The following is a 7448-nucleotide window of genomic DNA, read 5'->3' on the forward strand; positions in this document are numbered from 1 at the left end:
AGCAAAACTGTGGGTGCAGTAATCAAATGCCAAGTTGTATATTTCTAAGAAAAAGAAAATGCACCCAGTTCCAATTTACTTTATAATCTACGCTTGCCCAAATTTTCTGTTGCCTTAAAATGAAAATATCACATAAAAATATTAAAACGCTTCAGTAAATACCAGCGTTCAGAAGGAAACAGCAAGGTCTTTAGATGTTGGGAGAAATACATTTGCAAAGACCCCCCTACCATGACCACCCGAGTCCTCATGTCTTCCTAGAAGCAAGTTACACAGCAGTGTTTCTATTTTCTGTGCAGTAAGATCAAGTGCTCACTTTCTGTCTTGTCCTTAAGACATTACTTACGGGCACTTAAAGGAGTTAAAAAAGCAAATATCTTCATAAGTAACAAACATTTCCATAACAAAGCCAGTAGCTCCAACTCTTAAAAAAAATGCGAGACCTATTGCATTGCAAATGCTTGTTTAATTCTCAAACTATTGAGCCACACCCCTGCAGGTCTCCTCTCTTGCTGCTCTCCTTTGAGTTAGAGCGTCTACTACAGGTTTCAGGCTTTTACTTCTGAGCTTTCACTGTTCTCATTTAAGGGCTTTTGCCCTGGTCACTATTTAGCTTTCTAAATGTAGCTCTCTCCCTGCTCAGGTAAGGCGTGCTTGTCACTGTAAATGTAACATTTACAGGACACTTAGCTGTGCGGGGATTCACATCGTGCCAGCGATTTCTGGCGGGGCGTGTGATCTTGGTGTGTCAAGAAGGGTAACCTTTCACAAACAAAGAGGCAGTTGTGAAATAAATTATACAGGGCACCTTGCATCGGGAGCCCCGCTACTCCTGAGCGTGACAGCTTTTAAGCATTTCCTGAAATGCTGTCTTAAGTTTTCGGGCAAACGTGTTATGGACTCTTTGGAGCCTAAGACGGTCATTTTAAAAAAAAGTATGCTTCTAATGTTGTACTCTAACATTGGAAATGTGGATTTTTTCCATTATGTTGCCTTTTTAAAAATTCAAGACAATATGAAACAAATGAACTAATCTTGTGGGATTTTATATGCAGGGACATGTGCTTTAGATGTAAATTTAGATATGAAGTGCCACCTAGTGGAAAATTATTGCACATCTTAATATTTTATAAAGCGAGGGGAATGTGTTGTTAAAATTCGCTCTTTCTGATCCTTGTTTATTATGCCTTCCAATGCTATCTTCTTCAAAACCAAAGTAAAATTTACCAAGAAGAGCATTCAACCAGAAGGCTCTGTATTACATCTTCCAAAGTATCCAGAGACGTCTGTGTAAATGACATGACGTCTCCCAAAATAATAATGTCCCTGCTCACGTCTTTATCTTTGGTGTGGGACCTTTCTTGATAAAAAAAGAAAACCTGCCGGTTGAACGCAGCCAAGATTTTATCACGTTTAGTAATCGGTTGACACTGGTGCTTTCCTTTCCTGTTGATTAATACAGTCATCCGGGTTTTGTGCTTTTCCCTTGCACCTGTATTTGCTTTCAACATTTGCCCTTTACATCGCCCCTCCTTTTATCACAATTCAGCCGCTTGTTAATTCTCTCAATATTTGTTTGAAAACTATATGTTTAAATCTGTGTGTCGCTAAGAAGGAATTTTCCACACACAGGTGACCATAAAGGTGTTATGGACTTCTATTATTTGTCATCGAGTGATTCAAATGGTCACAGGTCTGAATCCCGACGAGTGAACGCCTCATCCTTTCTCGTTCAATATTAAGTACCTTACATCTCTTTTTTTCAGCTCCAAGAACCCAGAGGTAAATTTGCATTTTCAGAAATATACCTTAAGTATGCCAGTATTACCTCACTTGTTTTTGTTTGCATATCAGTAATGTGAGGAGTAATACGATTATTTTCAGTGTAGGCGACATATCAGAGAAAAAGCCTTGTATGGCCAGAAGATACCTTATAATTTTACATGTCAACCAAGGATAGAAGCACCCAATAAACCCATGAAGATTAACCTTATGATTCAAAATGTTGCCATCTCTGCCTATGTGGACGTTTTGCTTTTATTTCAATAGCAAAACGAAACAGATCTTATTTTCTGCTGTTTTGGATTGGGTTTTTTTTAACCCACAATGGTATCGGATAGTGAAAATTGGAAACTGAGATTTGGTGCTGGTTACACTGTACAAGAAGAACTTGTGAGCACTGATAGAACTTTAGACTGCTTGGGGCACAGCAGTGCAGCATGTTTTGGAGCATTATAAGCTTGTATGGCTTAGTCTCCGTGCAGCTATAGCCCTTGCTACTCTGTTGTTTGCACAGCTGGGTTGGGTGAGTTTTTATAGTCAAGTTATAAGGGGTAACCTAGATTTTACTGTTCTTCAAAAACAAGGCAGTAAGCAAAAGTCTTAAATATCATATGGTTGCTTTCATTTCTTTTGGAAACACCGTAGAGATTGAGGTTGTCACACAATTACAGGTCTGCAGTGCAGCAAAGCAAAGCCTCATGGCCTACTATTGATCATTGTGCAAGTCTAGGTGTGGAAACTGGCCCTGTTTCAGAAAGATTTTGCTGTGACTTATTTTTAGAGTACCTATGGCTTATTGTTGACTAAGCCAGGAGTAGTCCAGACTTGCCCCTGCAACATAGGAGCACGTTAAGAGTACTTGCTACAAAGACAATCGCACACTAAGCAAAATCTTTATGGATTGGGTCCATTTAGTAGCTGAAAGCTCAATGGAAAAATAGGTCCAGCTGTGCATGTTGTGTTTTTGGTCTAAAATTGTCATTGAGTTATGTCGGTTGGTTCATTGTTGCCAGTCCTCATAGCTTCCTAGTGTTCCATAGGTGTCAGGATTGTGTATGTTTTATATTGGTTCCTAATTTAGTGAATATTTCCAACAGAGCATTGGGAAGATCAGTAACCACTGGAATTCTGTACCGTCCAGCACTTTGGCCGAGCTCTGTCCTTTTATAGCTGATGTTCCCTCTCTCATAACTTACTTATTAACGCTAGGAAAATACTTTCCATAATGATTGCAAATTTAATGTGTTCAGTTAGATGTACGAGACTTCCAACCAGGGCCCTTTTAAAAACATCTCAAATTCAGGAACATAAGCAAAACTCTTTGCATGCATTAAACATGCTTGTCATTCAAGTTTGTAAAGCAGGAGGTCATGTATGAACCATAAAGATAGTGCTGCTAAAACAAAATAGCTCTAGTGCTGCTAAAACTGCTGATTGTGGTGCACAGGATCCACACCCAGGCAATTTTCAGGTGTGTTCTTCTAGCTAAGCCTCAAACTTGAAGGTTTCCCTGATCAGGTCATGCTTTAGCATAAAAGCTGATCTGTGATTTTCTGGTGTTGTTTACTGCGGCTGCCACATTTATATCCAAAGAAAATGTTTTCTGACATATTTCAAATCATAGCAAAACAAGATTTGTAAAGCGTGGCTGATCACCCGTGAGGGTATCCAGGCGCTGCTGCAGTACACAGTTAAATCAGTACGATATACGCACACACGCCCTTGACAAAATAACTTCCCTTGAGTTTAGCTTGCTATTAACAAATGATTAAGGTGCATAATAACTTCTCATTTGTTGTTCTAAGTGAAATACATTTTTCAGTGAGAGATTGTATTGCCTTAGAATTCAAGGTTGAGTGTTTTGTTTGACTATCTAGCCATCAGTCATGTGCTCTTGGTTCAAAATTAGATGCAGTCTTGTAGTGCACACTCATTGTTTACATATCTTCTACCTCGGCATCTGGAGGTAGCCTAGATGGTGCTGTCATTCCCGAGTCTCATATATATTGTCAAGCTGTGGTGGGTGTGTCATCTATTATGTACCACTCAACATTGTAGAACTTTCTTGTCGTTATTTCTGCATGTAGTGTGAGATGAATAGTGTCAAGCAGCCTGTTACTTCCTCCTAACCAAGCACACTGTCTGAGAGCAGTAAAGTAGAAGGAAAATACTTTTTTTTTAGATTGAGCCTACTAGACAGCACATGCACTGGCTATTGTGAGACATATTGTAAATTACCAAGAATATGAAGGGACTTGGAGCACGCTTATTGCATGCCTGCAACTATTGCAAAATGGAGGCGTTCTCCTGTCCGGAATCCTAGAGGCGTTCACCAGTATTACGGTACGGTTCCTGTTTTATATCCGGTTACACATGTGACACAGGACCCTAGTTAACATTAAAAAGAACGCTCAAGATTTTATTGAATTACAAGCTAAATTGTGATTTTACAATTTTTTCTGATCTGATTGACGTTTCTGGGGTTGTTTAAAGGTTTAAATATTGCATTGACATACTGTACCCTATCCATTATTGCCAGATGTACGGCCTAATGAGGTTGTTTCTATACTAACATTTGATGTTATGGTCCATCCAAGGGAATGAACTCATATTCGCTGGTGAAACTAAGCTCAAAATTGCGCTAAATAGAGCCCATTGTGCACCGAATATAAGAAATGCATTCGTAATTTGTGAATGTCACCACTTCACCTATTGTATAATTGATAAACTGCGCCCTGACGAAGGAATTTGGGGCTTCATACCCCACTCCAAAACGTGCGTCTGCGCTTTCCTTCTGTTTTTAGCTTTTGTATTCAAGTCGTATATTTTTGACGTGTATTGAAATGTTCAGTTACTCTTGAGAGTATGATGCTGTATGGTATGACAGGAGTTGCATGTTTGATGGTGTTTGAGTGCATGTTTTGAATTCAATTGTGTATTTATTCCTGGGGTTCTTATATTTAACCAAGTATATGTACCACATATGAAAATATGAATATATATATTTAAAAAAATGTGATAAATAAAAAAAAGGCAGAATAATTGTAAGCATGAAAGGAAGGCGGGAAATATATAAAAATATAGTTTATTTTTAGTGCAAAGAAAAGACCCAATAGAGCAAGATAAAGCATCCAGTTAAGACCCAATCCAACCGTTAAATGTTTGAACAATCTCTTAAGACCACATTCTGACATTGCATCAACATATTCTAAGAATACATACAGTGTTCTATATGACATCAGACTAATCTATATTTGAGCAAAACTTCTAAACTGATCATCCAAACCTTTAATAGGCGGCCACCCTTCAACCAAAAATTGTTTGACTTTTAACAAAACAGAATCTTTTTCCATTGCTCCTAAAGATTCTTTCTCAGAAACCACTGAAATGCATGAATCCACAGCATTAACCAATGCCACAACACACTCATGTTGATCATTCACCTCATTATCACTTTCTCCTAATGAAGGAAGTCTAAACAAACAATCAGCAGTAAAATTCTTACCTCCAGGAATGTGTTGTATTTCAAAATTATACTCCAGTAGCCCAGCAATTAACCTTACAAGTCTAGATGATGCCTTACTCCTGACTCCATCCATCATAAAAACAAGAGGTTTATGATCAGTGACTAGTACAAAAGGTCTACCCCACAAAAAACTCTTTAAGTTTTTCCACTGCCAAACACAGGCTAAAGCCTCTTTTTCTAAGGTACCATAGTGTTTTTCAGCTCCCCTAATACCTCTAGAGATAAAAGAAATAACTCTCTCTCTGCCATCAATAAGTTGAGTAAACACTGCACCAAGTCCAATAGAACTCGCATCGACAGTAATATAGGATTTACCTTGAGGATCAAACGTTTTCAGACCAGGCGCTTTAGAAATGAGTTTTTTAACATTTAAAAATGCTTCCTCATGAACACTAGTCCAAATAAATTGGGATCCTTTTTTTAAAAGCTGTATAAGAGGTTCAACAACCAGAGCATAGCCTTTGCAAACCTAGAATAGTATTCGCCTAACCTCAAGAAGGAATGCAAAGAGTCCTTATCTTTGGGTCTACTGACATTTTCTAAGGTATTTACCAGATCTTCCTTAGGAAAAATGCCACTAGGTGTGATTCTGTGACCCAAATAATTAATCTACTCAACAAAAAACTTTAATTTTTCTTTGCTCACTGTCATGCCCTTAGAATCAAGAATACCAAGCACTTTATCAAGAATAATGTTGTGTTGTTCTCCATTTTCAGCAAAAATTTAAATATTATCCTGGAATGATTGTACACCTTTAATACCTTTAAACAAATTCTCAATTAACTTTTGGAAAACACTGGCCGCCAAAGCGAGCCCAAATGGCATCCTCAAAAATCTATACAGACCAAAAGGGGTAGTGAACGTAGTAAGATCTTTAGATGACTCATCAAGCAGTACCTGATGGTACGCAGATTTAAGAACAATTACTGAGAACAATTTAGCACCATTAATTGCAGATAAAGGGCCCGATGTAGGTAATCCCAGATTACCGATTCTTAAATACCGAATCATACCGATCCGGTATTTAAGAACAGGCAAATGGGATGTAGGTATTTTTACCGAAAAAATTACCGATTCGGTAATTACCGAAACTTACCGGCCCATAGGAATGAATGCCAATTACCGAATCGGTATTTACCGATTCGGTAAAAGGGGGAAACATTGAAGGGTGGCAGGGTGTCACTTTGACACCCTGTTGCACCCCTCAATTGTGTATGAGTGCACATGTTGCATACATACATGCCCTAAGGGCATGTATGTCTGCAACATGGCACTGTTGGAAAAGCAAAAAAAATGCTTTTTCCAAGGTTTTCATTATTTACCACCAACTTGTAGTTGGTGGTAAATGACGAATCCTAAAAGGGGAAAAGCACTCATTTGAGTGCTCCCTACATAGCAAAATCTGTAATTTACCGATTCCTTAAAATACCGATTCAGTAAATTACCGAAGCAGTAAAATGCCCACCTACATCTCATTTTCCAAATACCGGTCGGTAACGGCCGAAATTCGGTAATTTCAGCCGTTACCGACCGGTATTTGCCTACCTACATCAGGCCCCATATGTCTTGAATGCGAGGTAAAGGATAAGTATCTACAATGATGTTCTTATTTAGCGACCTGAGATCAACACATAATCTCAAATCCTGATTTTTCTTAAGAGCTAAAACGATAGCGGAAACCCATTCTGAACTATCTGTCAGCTCTATGATACCTTCGGAGCACAAAGAGTCTAAATGACTTTTCAATTTTTCTCTAATACCAAGGGGAACCATACCAACCTTATGTTGAACGGGTACAGCAGTTTTTTAAAGTTTAATTTTGTGCATTTAACCCCTGACATGACCCACCTCATTTTTAAACACATTACTGCGTTTTTTGAGAATCAACTCTAAACTAAACCTTTCCGTTGAAATATTGTTAACATCAAATTCCCTTAATTGTAAAGGGCGATCTGAACCTGGTCATAAATTTTTATTTATTTATTTATTTATTTATTTAAGCTTATATCGCGCACCGCTACCCACAATGGGTTTCCCGGCGCTAGGGATAGACTGTAGGAGAAAGGAGGGAAATATCACCTAACTTGAAGCCACAGCTGACTATTGGCCACGTTGAGTAAAAAGCAAAGTCTTCAAAGCC

The sequence above is a fragment of the Lissotriton vulgaris genome, chromosome 6, assembly GCF_964263255.1.
Source record: "Lissotriton vulgaris chromosome 6, aLisVul1.2, whole genome shotgun sequence".
NCBI lineage: Eukaryota > Metazoa > Chordata > Amphibia > Caudata > Salamandridae > Lissotriton > Lissotriton vulgaris.